Raw genomic sequence first — 18,809 nt, forward strand, 5'->3', positions numbered from 1 at the left:
TCGCGGCGGATCCGGCCGAGGGAGCGCGGCCGGCCCTCCCGTCCCCACGTCCTCGTTTCCGGCCGGACCCCCATCGCGGCGACACCGACCGGAAGCGGGGCCGCCCCGACGCCGTCTCCTTGGCGACGCCGTCTCCCTGGCGACGCCGTCTCCCCGGCGACGCCTCCCTCCCGCCCCCCCCCAGGGACCAGCTGGGAGAGACGGAGCCGCGCCAAACCTCTTCTACCCCCTGCTATGGGGGAGACGCCTAAAGCACGGGGATGCTCCAGCAGAAGGGGGGACGTCTAGCTAGACGCTCCTGAGCGGGGAGCGTATTCATTCAACAGTATTTATTGAGCGCTTACTACGTGCAGAGCACTGTACTAAGCGCTTGGGATGGACAAATCGGTAACAGATAGAGACAGCCCCTGCCCCCTGACGGGCTTACAGTCTAATCACGGGCTTGGCGTATCTCTTTAGGGTTACGTTCAGCCGGTGGGTCCTATTTAGTGAGCGCCTCCTCTGGGCACTGTACTAAGCGTCTGGAAAGTGCCGTTGGGCAGTAGAGACGGTCCCTGCCCACATCGGGCTCCCAGTCGAGAGGTGGGGAGACAGACTTTGAAACGAGTAAGTACTCCAACAAGTACTATGTAGTAGCAGTGAGAGCGATGGGGTTTGTTAAAAGCTTACTGGGGGTCGGTTTATTGGTATGTTGTAATAATGATGATGGTGTTGGTTAAGCGCTTGTTTATTGTGTTGCCTGAATGATATTTGTGGAGCGCTTACTAGATGACTGTCTATTGGTATTTTGTAGTAATGCCGTTTTTTGTTAAGCGCTTACTAGGGGACTGTTTATGTTGCAATAATGATATTTGTTAAGCGCTTACTACATGACCGTCTATTGGTATTTTGTAGTAATACTGTTTTTTGTTAAGCGCTTACTAGGGGACTGTTTATGTTGCAATAATGGTATTTGTTAAGCGCTTACTAGATGACTGTCTATTGGTAAGTTATAGTAATACCGTTTTTTTTTTGTTAAGCGCTTACTAGGGGACTGTTTATGTTGCAATAATGGTATTTGTTAAGCGCTTACTACATGACCGTCTATTGGTATTTTGTAGTAATACTGTTTTTTGTTAAGCGCTTACTAGGGGACTGTTTATGTTGCAATAATGATATTTGTTAAGCGCTTACTACATGACCGTCTATTGGTATTTTGTAGTAATACTGTTTTTTGTTAAGCGCTTACTAGGGGACTGTTTATGTTGCAATAATGGTATTTGTTAAGCGCTTACTAGATGACTGTCTATTGGTAAGTTATAGTAATACCGTTTTTTTTTTGTTAAGCGCTTACTAGGGGACTGTTTATGTTGCAATAATGGTATTTGTTAAGCGCTTACTACATGACCGTCTATTGGTATTTTGTAGTAATACTGTTTTTTGTTAAGCGCTTACTAGGGGACTGTTTATGTTGCAATAATGGTATTTGTTAAGCGCTTACTACATGACCGTCTATTGGTATTTTGTAGTAATACTGTTTTTTGTTAAGCGCTTACTAGGGGACTGTTTATGTTGCAATAATGGTATTTGTTAAGCGCTTACTACATGACCGTCTATTGGTATTTTGTAATAATACTGTTTTTTGTTAAGCGCTTACTAGGGGACTGTTTATGTTGCAATAATGGTATTTGTTAAGCGCTTACTACATGACCGTCTATTGGTATTTTGTAGTAATACTGTTTTTTGTTAAGCGCTTACTAGGGGACTGTTTATGTTGCAATAATGGTATTTGTTAAGCGCTTACTAGATGACTGTCTATTGGTATGTTATAGTAATACTGGTTTTTTTTGTTAAGCGCTTACTAGGGGACTGTTTGTTATGTTCATTCATTCAATAGTATTTATTGAGCGCTTACTATGTGCAGAGCACTGTACTAAGCGCTTGGAATGAACAAGTCGGCAACAGATACAGTCCCTGCCGTTTGACGGGCTTACGGTCTAATCGGGGGAGACGGACAGACAAGAACAATTATTGCAATAATGGTATTTGTTAAGCGCCTACAGGTGTTTGTTTATTGGTATGTTGTGGTCGATGATGATATTTGTTAAGCGTTTACTAGATAACTTGTTTATTGGTATGTTGTAGTAATGTTTTTTGCTAAGCGCTTACTAGAGAACTATTTTTTATGTTCATTCAATAGTATCTATTGAGCGCTTACTATGTTGCAGTAATGATGTTTGTTTACTGGTATGTGGTAGTAATGTTTTTTGCTAAGCGCTTACTCGGGAACTGTTTTTTATGTTCATTCAATAGTATCTATTGAGCGCTTACTATGTTTCAGTAATGATGTTTGTTTATTGGTATGTGGTAGTAATGTTTTTTGCTAAGCGCTTACTCGGGAACTGTTTTTTATGTTCATTCATTCAATAGTATTTATCGAGCGCTTACTACGGTGCCATAATGATGTTTGTTTATTGGTATGTTGTGGTCGACAATGGTATTTGTTAAGCGCTTACTAGATAACCGTTTATTGGCATGTTGCAGTAATGTTTTTTGTTAAGCGCTTACTAGGGAACTGTTTATTATGTTGCAATAATGATATTTGTTAAGCGCTTACAGGTGTTTGTTTATTGGTGTGTTGTGGTCAATAATGGTATTTGTTAAGCGCTTACTAGGGGTCTGTTTATTGGTATCTTGTAATAATAATAATGGTGTTTGTTGAGCCCTTGCTAGGGGTCTGTTAATTGTGTTGCAATAATGGTATTTGTTTAGGGCTTACTAGAAAACTATTTGTTGGTATGTTGTAGTGATGTTTGTTGCTAAGCGCTTACTAGGGAACTGTTTTTTATGTTCATTCAATAGTATTTATTGAGCGCTTACTATGTTGCAATAATGATATTTGTTAAGTGCTTACAGGTGTTTATTGACATGTTGTGCTCAATAATGGTATTTGTTAAGCGCTTACTAGATGACTGTTTATTGGCATGTTGCAATAATGATATTTGTTAAGCACTTACAGGTGTTTGTTTATTGGTATGATGTCAATAATGGTATCTGTTAAGCGCTTACTAGGGGTCTGTTTATTGGTATGTTGTAATAATAATGGTGTTTGTTAAGCCCTTGCTAGGGGGTCTGTTTATTGTGTTGCAATAATGGTATTTGTTTAGCGCTTACTAAATAACTGTTGGTTGGTATGTTGTAGTAATGTTTTTTTCTTAAGCGCTTACTTGGGAACTGGTTATTATGTTCATTCATTCAGTAATATTTACTGAGCGCTTACTATTGCAATAATGATATTTGTTAAGCCCTTACAGGTGTTTGTTTATTGGTATGTTGTGGTCAATAATGGTATTTGTTAAGCGCTTACTGGGGAACTGGTTATGTTCATTCAATAGTATTTATTGAGCACTTACTATGTTGCAATAATATTTGTTAAGCGCTTACAGGTGTTTGTTTATTGGTATGTTGTGGTCAATAATGGTATTTGTTAAGTGCTTACTGGGGAACTGGTTATTATGTTCATTCAATAGTATTTATTGAGCGCTTACTATGTTGCAATAATGATATTTCTTAAGCGCTTACAGGTGTTTATTTATTGGTATGTTGTGGTCAATAATGGTATTTGTTAAGCGCTTACTGGGGAGCTGGTTATTATGTTCATTCAATAGTATTTATTGAGCGCCAACTATGTTGCAATAATGATATTTGTTAAGCGCTTACAGGTGTTTATTTATTGGTATGTTGTGCTCAATAATGGTATTTGTTAAACACTTGCTAGGGGACCATCTATTGGTATGCTGTAATAATAATAATGGTGTTTGTTAAGCCCTTGCTAAGGGTCTGTTTATTGTAGTATTTGCTTAGCACTTACTAGATGGCTGTTTATTGGTATGTTGTAGAATTACTGTTTTTTGTTAAGCGCTTACTAGGGGACTGTTTATTATGTTGCAATAATGATATTTGCTAAGTGCTTATAGGTGTTTGGTATGTTGTGGTCAATAATGGTGTTTGTTAAGCCCTGCTAGAGGTCTGTTTATTGGTATGTTGTAATAATAATGCTATTTGTTGAGCACTCGCCAAGTGTCTCTTTATTGGTATATTGTAGTAATAATAATGTTGTTAAGTGCTTACTCTGTGCAGAGCACTGTTCTAAGCGCTGGGGTAGATACAGGGGTCATCAGGTTGGCCCACGTGAGGCTCGCAGATGAGGGAACTGAGGCCCAGTGAAGTGACTTGCCCACAGTCACACAGCTGACAAGTGGCAGAGCCAGGAGTCGAACCCACGACCTCTGACTCCCAAGCCCGGGCTCTTTCCACTGAGCCACACTGCTTAATGGGGTTTGTTAAACCCTTCTTAGGGGCCTGTTTATTATGTTGTAATAATGGTATTTGTTAAGCGCTTACTAGGGAACTTTATCGGTGTGTTGTAGTCATAACTGTGGAAGGAGCCTGGGCTTCGGAGTCAGAGGTCAAGGGTTCGACTCCCGGATCTGCCACTTGTCAGCTGTGTGACTGTGGGCAAGTCACTTCACTTCTCTGTGCCTCAGTTATCCCATCTGTAAAATGGGGATTAACTGTGAGCCTCACGTGGGCCAACCTGATTACCCTGTATCTACCCCAGCGCTTAGAACAGTGCTCTGCACATAGTAAGCGATTAACAAATACCAACATTATTATTATAACGGTAAGCCCGTCGATGGGCGGGGATTGTCTCTATCTGTTACCGAATTGTCCATTCCCAGCGCTTAGTACAGTGCTCTGCACAGAGGAAGCGCTCAATAAATACTATTGAACGAATGAATAATGTTATTTGTTAAGCGCTTACTAGGGGCCTGTTTATGATGTATTTAAGCGCTTACAGGTGTTTGTCTATTGGGATGTTGTACCCGATGGTATTTGTTAAGCGCTTACTAGGGGTCTGCTTATTGGTATGTTATAATAATAATAGTATCTGTTAAGCGCTTAGTAGGGGCCTGTTTATGATGTTGTATTAAGCGCTTACAGGTGTTTTGGTATGTTGTACTCAATGGTATTTAAGCGCTTATTAGGGGTCTGTTTATTGGTATGTTGTAATAATGATTCATTCATTCATTCAATAGTATTTATTGAGCGCTTACTATGTTGTAATAATGATTCATTCATTCATTCAATAGTATTTATTGAGCGCTTACTATGTGCAGAGCACTGTACTAAGCGCTTGGGATGAACAAGTCGGCAACAGATAGAGACGGTCCCTGCCGTTTGACGGGCTTACAGTCTAACTGGGGGAGACGGACAGACAAGAACAATGGCAATAATGATGATGGTATTTAAGTGCTTAGTAGGGGCCTGTTTATGATGTATTTCTTAAGCGCTTACAGGTGTTCGTTTATTGGTATGTTGTACTCAACGGTATTTCAGCGCTTATTAGGGGTCTGTTTATTGGTATGTTGTAATAATGATGATGGTATTTGTTAAGCGCTTACTAGGGGCCTGTTTATGATGTATTTCTTAAGCGCTTACAGGTGTTGGTTAATTGGTATGTTGTACTCAACAGTATTTTATTGGTATGTTGTAATAATGATGATGATATTTGTTAAGCGCTTATTAGGGGTCTGTTTATTGGTATGTTGTAGTCATAATAATGTTTTTGGTTAATCGCTTACTAGGTACCCGTTTATTATGTTGTACTAACACTAACAGTATTAAGTGCTTACTAGGTGTTAATTGCTATGTTGTAATAATAATGATGGTGCTTGTTAAGCGTTTACCATGGGCCAAGCACTGTTCTAAGCGCTGGGGGAGTTACAAGGTAAGAAGCCTGGCCCACGTGGGACTCACTGTCTTTAATCCCCATTTTCCAGATGAGGGAAGGGAAGTGACTTGCCCAAAGTCACCCAGCTGATAAGCGGAGGAGGCGGGATGAGGACCCACGTGCTCTGACTGCCAAAGCCGGCCTCTCGCCATTAAGCCACGCTGCTTCTCATCATAATGTGAGAATTATGGGCTCTGTTAATAATAATAGTGATGGTATTTAAATGATAATGTTGGTATTTGTTAAGCGCTTACTGTGTGCAGAGCGCTGTTCTAAGCGCCGGGGTAGATACGGGGTAATCAGGTTGTCCCACGGGAGGCTCACAGTTATGAGGGAAGTGAGGCCCAGTGAAGTGACTTGCCCACAGTCACCCAGCTGACAAGTGGCAGAGCTGGGATTTGAACCCATGACTCTCTGAAGTCCGGGCTCTTTCCACTGAGCCACGTGGGCGGAGCACTGTTCTAAGCGCTGGGGGAGATACAAGGTAATTAGGTTGTCCCACTTGAGGCTCACAGTCTTCATTCCCATTTTCAGATGAGGTCACTGAGGCCCAGTGAAGTGACTCGCCTAAAGTCGCACAGCTGGCAAGAGGCGGAGGTGGGATTAGAACCCAGGACCGCTGACTCCTAAACCCGGGCTCTTTTCACAGAGCCACGCTTAAGCGCTTATTAGGGGTCTGTTTATTGGTAGGTTGTAGTCATAATAATGATATGAGATGTGATTATTGGTATATTTAGTAATGAAGGTATTTGCTAAGCGCTTACTAGGTGTCACTTTACTGTTGCGTTGTAGTAATAATAGTTATGGTACTAAGCGCTTACTAGGTGGCTTGCTATGTTGTAATAAGGGTACGTTAAGCGCTTACTATGTGCCGAGCACTGTTTTAAGCACTGGGGGAGATACAAGGTAATCAGTTTGTCCCACGTGAGGCTCACAGTCTTCATCCCCATTTTCAGATGAGGTCACTGAGGCCCAGAGAAGTGAAGTGACTCGCCTAAAGTCACACAGCTGGCAAGAGGCGGAGGTGGGATTAGAACCCAGGACCTCTGACTCCTAAACCCGGGCTCTTTTCACTGAGCCACGCTTAAGCGCTTATTAGGGGTCTGCTTATTGGTAGGTTGTAGGCATAATAATGATTTTGGTTAAGCGTTTATGAGGTGTGTTTGTTTGGTATGTTTAGTAATGAAGGAATTTGCTAAGCGCTTACTAGGTGTCAGTTTACTGTTGCGTTGTAGTAATAATAGTTATGGTATTAAGCGCTTCCTAGGTGTCTTGCTATGTTGTAATAACGGTAGGTTAAGCGCTTAATAATAATGTCGGTATTTGTTAAGCGCTTACTATGTGCAGAGCACTGTTCTAAGCTCTGGGGGAGATCCGGGGTAATCAAGTTGTCCCACGTGAGGCTCACAGTCTTCACCCCCATTTTACAGAGGAGGTCAGTGAGGCCCAGAGAAGTGACTTGCCCACAGTCACACAGCTGCCAAGTGGCAGAGCCGGGATTCGAACCCATGACTTCTGACTCCCAAGCCTGGGCTCTTTCCACTGAGCCACGCACTGTTGTAGATAGGAGGGAAGCAGGCTGGTCCACGTGCGGCTCAGGGTCTTTAATCCCCATTTTCCAGTTGAGGTGACGAGGGGGAAGTGAAACGACTTGGCCAAGGTCACACAGCTGAAAAAGCAGCGGAGCCGGGATGAGAACCCACCTACTCCCAAAGCCGGGCTCTCGCCACGAAGCCACCCTCTTCTCATCATCCTAAGGGGAGAATTCCTGGGGGTCTGTTTATCTTTAGGTTGTAATAATAATATTTGTTAAGCGCTTACTAGGTGCAAAGCACTGTTCTAAGCGCTGGGGGCGGGGAATACAAGGTGATCAGGTGGTCCCTCATGGGGCTCACACTCTCCATCCCCATTTTTGGTTTATGGGTATGTTGTAGTGATAATAATGTTGGTATTTGTTAAGCGCTTACTAGGTGCAGAGCACTGTTCTAAGCGCTGGGGGAGATCCAGGGTCATCAGGTTGGCCCACGAGAGGCTCACAGTTAATCCCCGTTTTACCGAGGAGGGAACTGAGGCACAGAGAAGTGAAGTGACTTGCCCACAGTCACACAGCTGACAAGGGGCAGGACAGGGATTCGAACCCATGACCTCTGACTCCCCACCCCGGGCTCTTTCCACTGAGTCACGCTGCCTGGTATTTGGTAAGCGTTTACTATGTGTCAGGCACTGTACTAAAGACGGAGGGGATGGGGGGGGGGGAGAAAATACAAGCCCCTGTCCCACGTGGGGCTACCAATCTCAATCACCTTTTTAATAATAATGTTGGTATTAAGCGCTTACTATGTGCAGAGCACTGTTCTAAGCACTGGCCTAGAGGATGATCAGATTGTCCCACATGGAGCTGACATTTTTGAATGCCCATTTTTGCAGATGAGGCCCAGAGAAGTTAAAGTGACTCGCCCGAGGTCGCCCAGCAGACCAAGTGGCGGAGCCGGGATTGGAACCCACGACCCCTGCCTCCCAAGCCCGGGCTCAGACGAGGTCACCGAGGCCCAGAGAAGTGAAGTGACTCGCCCAAGGTCACACGGCAGACAAGAGGCGGAGTCCGAAGCTTCGTGACCAGAGCCAGGGTTGGGGAGTCAGAGCACCTGGGTTCTCATCCATGGGGCGATTGCTTTCACCTGGGGCTAATCAACAAATCTGCCAGTTTTAAGAGTTTAAGCATCTTTTTTTTCCAACTACAGGAGGAGGATATCGTGGGCAAGTGATGGTAAGACTGATATGGGCGGCATGGGAAAGGTTATGTGGTCCAGAGATCCTTGAAAAAAGTGCAAAAGAGCGAAAGCAATCATTTAATCGGTGAAGCAGCTGGTGGGCGGGGAGGGTGATGATAACGGTGTCGGTTAAGCCCTTACGATGTGCCAAGCCCTGTTCTAAGCGCTGGGGTGGATACAGCGTGGCTCAGTGGAAAGAGCCTGGGCTTCGGAGTCAGAAGTCATGGGTTCGAATCCCTGCTCTGCCACTTGTCAGCTGTGTGACCGTGGGCAAGTCACTTAACTTCTCTGTGCCTCAGTGACCTCATCTGTAAAATGAGGATTAACTGTGAGCCTCACGGGGGACAACCTGATGACCCTGTATCTCCCCCAGCGCTTAGAACAGTGCTTGGCCCATAGTAAACGCTTAAATACCAACATTATTATTATTATTCTACAAGGTCCTCAGGTTGTCCCACGTGGGGCTCACGGTCTTAATCCCCGTTGTACAGATGAGGTCACTGAGGCACCGAGAAGTGAAGTGACTTGGCCAAGGTCACACAGCAGACAAGTGGCAGAGCCGGGATTAGAACCCACGTTGTCCGGCTCTCAAGCCCGGGTTCTTTCCACTCAACCACGTTGCTTCGTATTTACCCACTAATTTTTTTTTTCTTTGAATAGTACTCGTTACGGGCTTACTCTGTGCCAGGCACCGTACCAACCGCCGGGGTAGATACAAGCTAATCAGGTTGGACACAGTCCTGGTCCCACAAGGGGCTCACAGACTTAATCCCCATTTTACAGATGAGGGAAATGAGACACAGAGAAGTGAAGTGACTTGGCCAAGGTCACACAGCAGACAAGGGGCAGAGCAGGGATTAGAGTCCAGGTCCTTCTGACTCCCAGGCCTGTGCTCTTCCCACTAGGCCACCACTCGGTTTCATCGGACTTTCCCAAGCGCTTAATAAAGTGCTGCGCACACGGTAAGTGGACCATAAATCCCACTGATTGAGTGACTTTGCTTTAATTAAGATTAGGTGCCGGAAAAATTGCTTTTTAACAATCTATTGGGATGGAAAGTCATAGTATATTATCCCCGATTCTTAGGTCTGAAAATGAAAATAGGGTAACGTGGTGACCGTCTTTAAAAGAATAACACTTGGTTTGTTAGGTGTGCTGTAGTTTTAGAGTTTAATCATTTCTTACCCTTTTTTTCTTAATTTATATAATCTTTGTGTTCTGCTTCCTGTCTTGTTGCATCTCTTCTCCATTCTATGTTTTTCTTAACTCTTTTATTCTTTCTGTACCATAATTCTCTCTCCTGCCTCTTTTTTTACAACTCTTCTATTTTGCAATGTTTTCTCTTTTAAACGTGTGTGTGTGTGTGTTTCCACCCCCCTCGGGCCTTGGCTCTTTGGAGAAACTGAAAAACAGGATTACAGTTCATCTACCTGGAGTGGTTTAGGTGCTGGGTATTGATTGAAAGCAGGGAACTGGCCTAGATTACCTCTCCAGGACCCTCCAGTCCTGTGGTTCTGTAATTCCAAGGTGCTGTTTTTCATGCCAATTTAAATTATTTCTTTATTTGCAGAATTCATGCATTTGGAATTTTGTAAAGAACTGTGTCCCGATCGTATCGTTTGAACCTGATATCTCATCAATATTCTAAGCAACTGGAAGTCCACCACCTGCCAAGAATTAAGGATAAATATCCTTTGCAGGTAATACTTGAAAATACGAACTCTGAAAAGTTTATAGTTAACTGACAGTTTTCAAATATGACACCTTTGCGAAGAGTGCCAGCCTGTATAAATTTGAGATGGAATGTCATGTATGATAGAGAGAATAAAGCACTGCATTAGACTGGTAAAGATCATTAGGTTTTATTCCAGTCTTTACCAAGGTAAGGTGTGACCATAGGCACATGTCTTTTGGTGTCAATGCTTTTCTGTAAAATGGATTGAAAAATAATAGTTGTCACTACCTTCTTCACATAGGTGTTGTGGGATTAAGCCCTGCTGAATGGAAGATTTCAAAAACTGTTATCGAAAGCATGAATGAATGCAACAAACACCCAGAAAGTGTTTTCCCGTATTCATTTCATGAATATTGGCCATTAAAAGCTGAGGTGATAATTGCAAAAGGCCACATTTATACTCTTTCCTTGTGTCCCTTCCTCCTGTCATCCTTTCTTTATAGTCTTCTTATCTCTTCTTGTCTTTTCCCATGTTTTCACGGTAATAATAATGGTACTTGTTAAGCATTTACTATGTGCAAAGCACTGTTCTAAGTGCTGGGATAGATACTAGTCGGTCAGGTCGGACACATTCCCTGTCCCACATCGGGCTCACATTCTACCCCAGCGCTTAGAACAGTGCTCTGCACATAGTAAGCGCTTAACAAATACCAACATCATTATTATTATTATTATTAATCCCCACTTTACAGTTGAGGTCCAGAGAAGTGACTTGCCCAAGGTCTCCCAACAGACAACTGGTGGAGCTGGGAATAGAACCCAGGTCCTTCTGAATCCCAGGCCCGTGCTCTATCCACTAAGCCAAGCGGCTTCCTTTAGGGTTTTACTTCCATTCCTTCTCTCCCCATTGCTCATCATTAGAGAAGCAGCGTGGCTCAGTGGAAAGAACCCGGGCTTGGGAGTCAGAGGTCATGGGTTCGAATCCCTGCTCTGCCACTTGTCAGCTGTGTGACTGTGGGCAAGTTACTTAACTTCTCTGTGCCTCAGTTACCTCATCTGTAAAACGGGGATTAAGTCTGTGAGCCTCACGTGGGACAACCTGATTACCCTGTATCTACCGCTTAGAACAGTGCTCTGCACATAGTGAGCACTTAACAAATACCAACATTATTATTATCTCCAAATTGCTTACACTTACATCCCTGATTGCCTCTTTGATAGCAACACGTGACCAGATAAGGAAAATGTCAATGGCTGAGTCAGAGCTGTGGCAAGTTTCAGCTTAAGCAGTGGGATGGCTTCATCTTTGCTGATTGGAGGTCAGTATCCAAGCCTAAAATTGTAATCAATCATTTTGTAGTGATTTTTTTGTCTTCCCTACAACTCTAGGCCTAAGCATGTAAATCTATCAGTGGAAATTGAGTCCTTACTGTGTGCAGAGAGCTGTGCTAAGTGGGAGAGTACAGGATGATGGAGTTGGGAGACATGATCTCTCCCCAGAAGGATCTTACAGTCTAGAGGAGGAGATGGGCATCAAAATAAATTAGGGGAAATATCAAAATATAAGGAAGCATACCTAAGTGCCGTGGGACTGAAGGTGGGGTTAATATAATAATAATTATGGTATTTATTAAGCGCTTACTATGTGCAGAGCACTGTTCTAAGCACTGGGGTAGATACCGGGCCATCTGCTTGTCCCACATGGGGCTCACGTTTTTTAATCCCCATTTTTACAGATGAGGTAACTGAGGCACAGAGAAGTTAAGTGACTTGCCCAAGGTCCACAGCAGACAAGTGGCAGAGTCGGGATTCGAACCCCTGACCGCTGACTCCCCACCCCGGGCTCTTTCCACTGAGCCACCAGGTGCTTAAGGGGTCCAGAGCTGAGTATATGGACAATGGGAAAGGGAGGGCGAATAGGGGAAACGAGGACTTCATCCAGAAAGGCCTCTTGGTTTCAGGAGGGCTCTGAAAATGGAGAGGGGTCACCTGTCATATAAGAAGGGGAAGAGAGTTCCAGGCCAGAGGGAGAACGTGGGCCAGGGGTTGGTGTTGGGATAGTCGAGATCGGGGCACTGGGAGTAAGTTAAGGAGCTAAGTCTGCAGGTTGGGTTATGGTAGGGGATCCGAAAGGTGAGGTAGCATGGGGGGAGTTGATTGAGAGCCCTGTGGCGAAGGGTTTCTGTTTGACGTGGATGTGACTGGGCGACCACTGGAGCTTTTTGAGAAGTGAGGAGAAAGGGATTGAACAGTTTTTCAGAAAAATGATCTGGTCCGCTAAATGAAGTGTGGACTGGAGAGGGGAGAGTCGGGAGGCTGGGAGGTCAGCGAGGAGGTCGATGCGGTAAACGAGGTGGGATAAGTGTTTGGATCACCGTATGCCTCATTCTTCCCCCGGGTATGTGTGCAGGGAACAGTTTGTCAGAGAACAGTGGATTGTTTTCCTTGGCTTTCTGCAGAACAGAAGGATGTCTGTCCTCTCAGCGGTAGTGAGGAACGGCTTGATATACAGTTCCCTGTTTTCCAGTCTCAGGTCCACACGCCTTCCTATCCTGAGCCTACATTTCTGTAGACTTTTCTCAGCTGCCACACAGTTGAAATCATATCGATGGCAATCAAGCGATTCTCCTGAGAGATGATGGAAAACTTTCTCTGCTCAGGAAGGCAAATGTAATTTATCTTCTAAGCTCACAGAGAGAGAGAGATTCATCAGCACATCACTCAGTCAAGCAGTGGTCTCTACTAAGTGCTTACTATTCATTCAGTCATATTTATTGAGCACTTAACTGTGTCCAAAGAGCTTGGGAGACTACAATATAACAAGCAGATACATTCCTGCATACAACGAGCTTACAGTCTAGAGGGAGAGACATTAATATTAATATAAATAGATAAATAACAGTTATATACAGATTACTATGTGCAGAGCACTGTACTAAACACTTGGGAGAGTACAATACAACAGAATTAGCAAACACGAGTCTCAGATTTTCCTGTGCCTGTCTGAATCACACATTCTGGACCACTTTTCTTTAGAAAGCAGACTCCCTGTTGGCCTTTATGGTCTTCTCTTATCATAGGCCTGTTCTCCCTCCTATTTAGGCTGTGAGTCCTGTGTGAGACCTGATGACCTTCTAACTACTCCAGTGCTTAGTACAGTTCTTGGCATATAGTAAACTCTTAAGTGCCAAAGTTATTAATATTTTTATTAAGTGACTGGTTCCAGGTGATGCAGCAGACAAGTGGCGGAGCTGGGAATAGAACCCAGGCCCACGCTTTTTCATCTAAGCTGTACGGCTTTATCAGCAGCATTGTTCTTTGGACAGTATATTCATCTGGATTGGCACTGATCCCAATCCACTTTAGATAAATCAAATATACCTATTTCTTCCTAAAATGTGAATTTCTAAAAGAGAAAAATATAGTGATTTAAATTTGATTTTTGTTATTCCTGCAACTTCTTTTATAACCAATGTTTCTTAATGGTTTAATGGTTTACAAGGTTAACAGGATTTGACATTTGTAAGCAAAGGCCTCTTTTTTCCCCCCCACAATGTTCTTTCTCTATAAAGGAAGCTAAAACTATGTTTCAGTAAGGCAAGCATTCTTCCAAATGTCACCAGAAACATCAAAGTCTTCATTTAGGAGTTATATCATGTGCAGTCTTTTGAAGAGCATGACATTTGGGAAGAAAGTAACCAAGACCCTAAAAAGCAGATGGGTAGTTTTTCAAAAAAGAAGGTTGTGAATCAAAAGGAGGATTTATTATTAGGGAAGGAAGATGGCAATTATTACTCTTTATCATAGTGACATTTTTTGTTTCCTCCTCTTGCACTTCAGTGCTTTTTTCCCCCACAGAATACCCTCACAATATGCTCCCTAACTATATATTACTCTGGTAATTTACCTGGGAACCGCCCTTACCAAAATGGTCTCTTCATCAGACTTTTTAATATACTATTAGTTCCCTTCTTGTGCTCTTCAGAAGTTTAGGCTTTGAAATGCTCTTTGTTCCCATTACAGATAGTCAATCAGATAAGCGATAACATTTATTTAGCACCCTATGTTTATCAAAGCAGTAGTTTAGTCCCTACATGGAAAAGAAGAGTAGGAGTTAAATCAATCACTGGAATTTATTGAACACTTACTTTGTAGGGAACCCTGTCCTAAGTGCTTGGGAGAGTACAGTGCAGTTTGTAAACATGAAGTCTTCCTCAAGGAGCTTATAGTTTAATGCCGAGAGACAGACAATAAAATAAATTACAGGAAAGGGAAGCAAGCAAGTATGAACCCAGTAGGGAATTTACCGACTTTTGGGTAAAGCAGAATAAGGAGAGACAGAGTAAGTGTTGATATATACATGTAAACGCGTGCCTGAATGTTAAAAGAAAAGCCATAATGCAAACGGCTGTGGTGTTTATATGACAGATACAGAAGATATATATAATAACCAAGTCCAACTGAATAAAATGTATTTATAGTGTTAAGTAATCAGATAAAAAGGAATAAGTGAAATTGAACTTCTCACCTTCCCTCCCACCTCAACTCAATCAATCAAGCAATCATACAGGGCTCTGTACTAAGTGCTTGGAAGAGTACAGTATCAACATAATTGGCAGATATGTTCCCTGCCAACAACAAGCTCTCCTCCACCTATCTTTCCCATCAAAATAGACAAAACCATTATCCTTCCCATCACTTAAAGCCAAAACCATAGCATTGTCCTTGACTCATCGCTCTCTTTCAACTCCCATATTCAGTCTATCACCAAATTCTGTCAATTCTTCCTCCATGCCATCTCTAAATCAGCCCCCTCTCCTATCCCAACTGGGACGACCCTGATCCAAGCACGTGTCATTATCTTGACTTTGTGGCTGCATCAGCCTCCTCCGCAGTCTCTCCCGCCTCTAGTTCATACTTCACTCTCCTTTCCAAATTGTTTTCCTAAAACACTGTGCTGCCAATTGCCCTCTGTATCAAAAGAAATTCCTCACCATTGGCTTTAATGTCTTTAATCAGCTCTCCTGTAACGATAATAACTGTGGGTATTTGTTAAACATTACTGTGTACTAAGCAGTGGGTTTAGCTACAATATGAGCCAACCTGTCACATTTCCTTCCCTACATGGAGTTCACTGCCTAAGGGAGAAGAACAGGTATCATATCCCAATTTTAAAGATGAGGAATTTGGGGCCCACATACAGTGGGCATGTGGTAAAGCTAAGAGCAAAACCCAGATATCTTGACTCCCAGTCCTGAACTCTTTCCTCTAGGCCATTTTACTTCTCTAATTAACTAATCTCTTCTTCCATTACACCCTAACTTTCTTTGTTTCTCTCATGCCAATCTACTCACTCTGATTCATTTTCACCTATTAACCAGTCAATCGTATTTACTGAGTGCTTACTGTGTGCAGAACACTGTACTAAGCTATTCGGGGAGTACAGTATAATAGAGTCGGTAGAAACATGCCCCACCAACAATGAGCTTACAGTCTAGAGGGGGAGACGGACGTTAATATCAAATAAAAAATTCTGCATGTGTACATAAATACTGTGGGGCTGAGAGTGGGGTGAATAAAAGATGCAAATTCAGGTGCAGGAGTGACACACAAGGCAGTGGGAGAAGAGGAAATGAAGGGAAGGCCTCTTGGAGGAGATGTGATTTTAATAAGTTTTTGAAGGGGGGAAGAATGATGGTCTGTTTAAAGAAGGAAGTTCCAGGCCAGAGGCAGGATGTGGGTGAGAGGTTGCGGGTGAGATACTTAATTCCATCCCCCTCCTCCGACCCTATTCAACATCTCTTGTGACTTTAATATTCTTTTAAGCCTATTTCATCTTATTCATCCATCATTTGGACTCTTTTTTTTAAAATTTCTCGGCAGGTTCCTCATATCCTACATTCATCTAAGTGCTCTGGGGCCCAGTAGTTTTTCCCAGACTGCTGTTTCTCTCTAATTCCAAAATACAGCTGTGTTATTTATTACTTTCCCAACCAAAAAGTTCTAGTAGCTAGCATTTTTGTTTGATATTGTCCAATTCAAGGGCAATTTTATCTATTGATCCTATGAGGGGAAAGCTGTCAACCTTTCAGGATGAGATTAAGAATGCTCTCAGGGGCCCAGAGCAATGACAATTAGAAAATAGAGACAGGGAGTATTAAGAGGAATAGAAGTTCTTTTACTTCCGTGACACTTCTCAGGGGCCTTCTATTGGGAAGGTTAACTACTCCCCTGCCCCATTCCTCTTCTCCTACTCCATTCTATGTCACCCTGACTTGCTCCTTTTGTTCTCCCCTGCCCCGCTCCCAGACTTCCAGCCCTCATGTGCATATATCTCTAATTTATTTATATTATATTTATATTAATGTCTGTCTCTCCCTGTCCCTAGACTGTAAACTCATTGTGGGCAGGGGATGTGTCTGTTGATTGTTGTTCTCTAATCTCCCAAGTGCTTAGTACAGTGCTCTGCACACAGTAAGTACTTAGCAAATATGATTAAATGAATGAACTTCTAATTTTTTTGGTCAGCCCTTATTGCATAAAACTTCCTTCATAATTATACAGCTCAGACCACTAAAAATTGGAATATTTGACTAATCAGCATCTCCAATTCCTGCAGTTTGAAGGATAACAAAGTTTTTATTGAATTTGGGATTTTTAATATATGTTTTCTAAGGTATTCTGTGGTCTCTTTGGCTCCTTTAATATTTCTGGATTTTGTCTGCTCTTCTAACTGCAATTGAACTTGGCGAATGCCACTGTGACTTTTCCTCTTCTTTCAACCACAAATATTGAACATAAGATTTGTCTTAGAAAAAAAAAAAGAACCTCTTTAAGATGTCTAGTTGAGGAAATAAATAGGAATTTTAGACAGTTGATTTTAGTTTTGTCATGTAATTGGCTCATAGATGAAAGGTTAATCTGAATGAACAAGGGGTGTTAATTTGTTGGCTAACAGGTGTTAAACAGTTGATATGAAGTCTGTTTAAGTTAATTAGAGTGTATAATGAAGATGTTTCCAGGGTGTTATCGAACCTTTTGAAGTTTGCACTTCATTCATTTCATATATATGTATGTGTTTATATATCTATATATAGATATATAAATATATATATAAACACTATAACTAGCATGCCATTTTATCCTTGTGCAACTTTGAGCAAAGATTTGATGCTTTTAAAGCCCAAAACTATATTTAATCAGTAATAATGAGATTTTCACTTTTTCTGATAGGGAAATGATCATTTAAATTCATTCTAAATAACATTATTCACATTATTTGTAATGCAAATATATTATCACATATTTATTGTGCTAACTTTATAATAGGTTTATATGTGCAATGGGGTCTGTGATATAAAGAAGCTTAGAAAAATAAAAGAACTGATAGCATTTACCTTGCTCAAAAAAGGGCTGTAAACAATAATGCCTGAAGATCTTTGAAAAGCACTGCCTTATAGGTATTACTCTTAAATAGTACTCTACATGATAAAAATTAGCAAAAGACTGATAAGTAAAATGTACTATGCATTTTTTCCGTAAATGAAAAAATGTTATTCTGTACAAGCATTTTGGAAGTTTACTGCAGCGACACTAGTATTTCATCTTTCTCATGTAGACTTTTCTACTTAGAGGTTATAGGTAAAGACGTTCAGTTTCTAGAGGAGACACCTACAGTGATAGATAAAATGTCAGAATAATGACACTAAGACATTTTAAAAGTTAAATTTAAAAAAAATTGAGAAATTTCAATAATAATCATTATGGTATTTATTAAATGATAATTCTGGGCCAATTACTGAGGTGGTTACAAGATAATCAGGTCAGACACAGGGCCTGTCCCACATGGGGCTCACAGTCTAAGTAGGTGGGAGAAGAGGTATTGAATCCCCATTTTACAGAAGAGGTAACTGAGGCATAGAGAAGTTAAAATGACTTGCCCAAGGTTACACAGCGGGTAAATAGAACTGGAATTAGAACTCAGATTCTTAGACTCCCAGGCCCTTGCTCTTTCCAGTAGGCCACGCTGCTTCTCCATTTCGACCAAAATGTTTTAATGTCTTGTGAATCATTTAGCAATTTATAGTATTGTTTTAAAAATGTATTGCAGAAGCACCTTCAGTACAGTCTTTTGTAGCTCATTAGCAATTTCTTTAATGAGTTTTTTAGTGATAGATAGTTAAAGTAACAGACAAATGACAGATTGTTTGCCTTTAATGATTTCCCTGTTTCAAGCCCATTACAAAGCAATTAGAAATCTGACAGCATTTTCACTCTGCATAACAGATCATCTAAAGTGATGAGAAATGAGAGGTGATGAATATTAATGACATATTTTCATATAATTATCATAAATTATTACCTTGTCTAATGTGCAGGTGAAGCAAGAGCAGTGGGGAATAAAAAAATCATATACAATAATATGAAAGTATTGCTTTGTGTCTTTCATGCCATATCATCCTGCTATTTGTTTCGATTATTTGTATGGAATTTGGAATTGCTTTTTCAGCAATTGTCATGCTTCAACATCTATTAAAAATCAAATTACTGTGTAATTATTAACTTAACTATTTTTAGAGCCTTCACTTCC

The 18,809-nt window shown here is 41.7% G+C and overlaps 1 protein-coding gene across 1 annotated transcript in view; it reads left to right on the top strand.

The window, feature by feature from the left end:
- The first annotated feature begins 10,119 nt into the window (after positions 1-10,119).
- Positions 10,120-18,809, top strand: part of DCDC1 (doublecortin domain containing 1) — a 406,529-nt gene continuing 397,839 nt past the window's right edge. The window contains exons 1-2 of the mRNA XM_029060915.2: positions 10,120-10,244; positions 11,441-11,538. The gene's annotated coding sequence lies outside the window, so the exon portion shown is untranslated. The remainder of the gene's footprint in view (positions 10,245-11,440; positions 11,539-18,809) is intronic.

Source organism: Ornithorhynchus anatinus, chromosome 3, assembly GCF_004115215.2.
Source record: "Ornithorhynchus anatinus isolate Pmale09 chromosome 3, mOrnAna1.pri.v4, whole genome shotgun sequence".
Taxonomy (NCBI): domain Eukaryota; kingdom Metazoa; phylum Chordata; class Mammalia; order Monotremata; family Ornithorhynchidae; genus Ornithorhynchus; species Ornithorhynchus anatinus.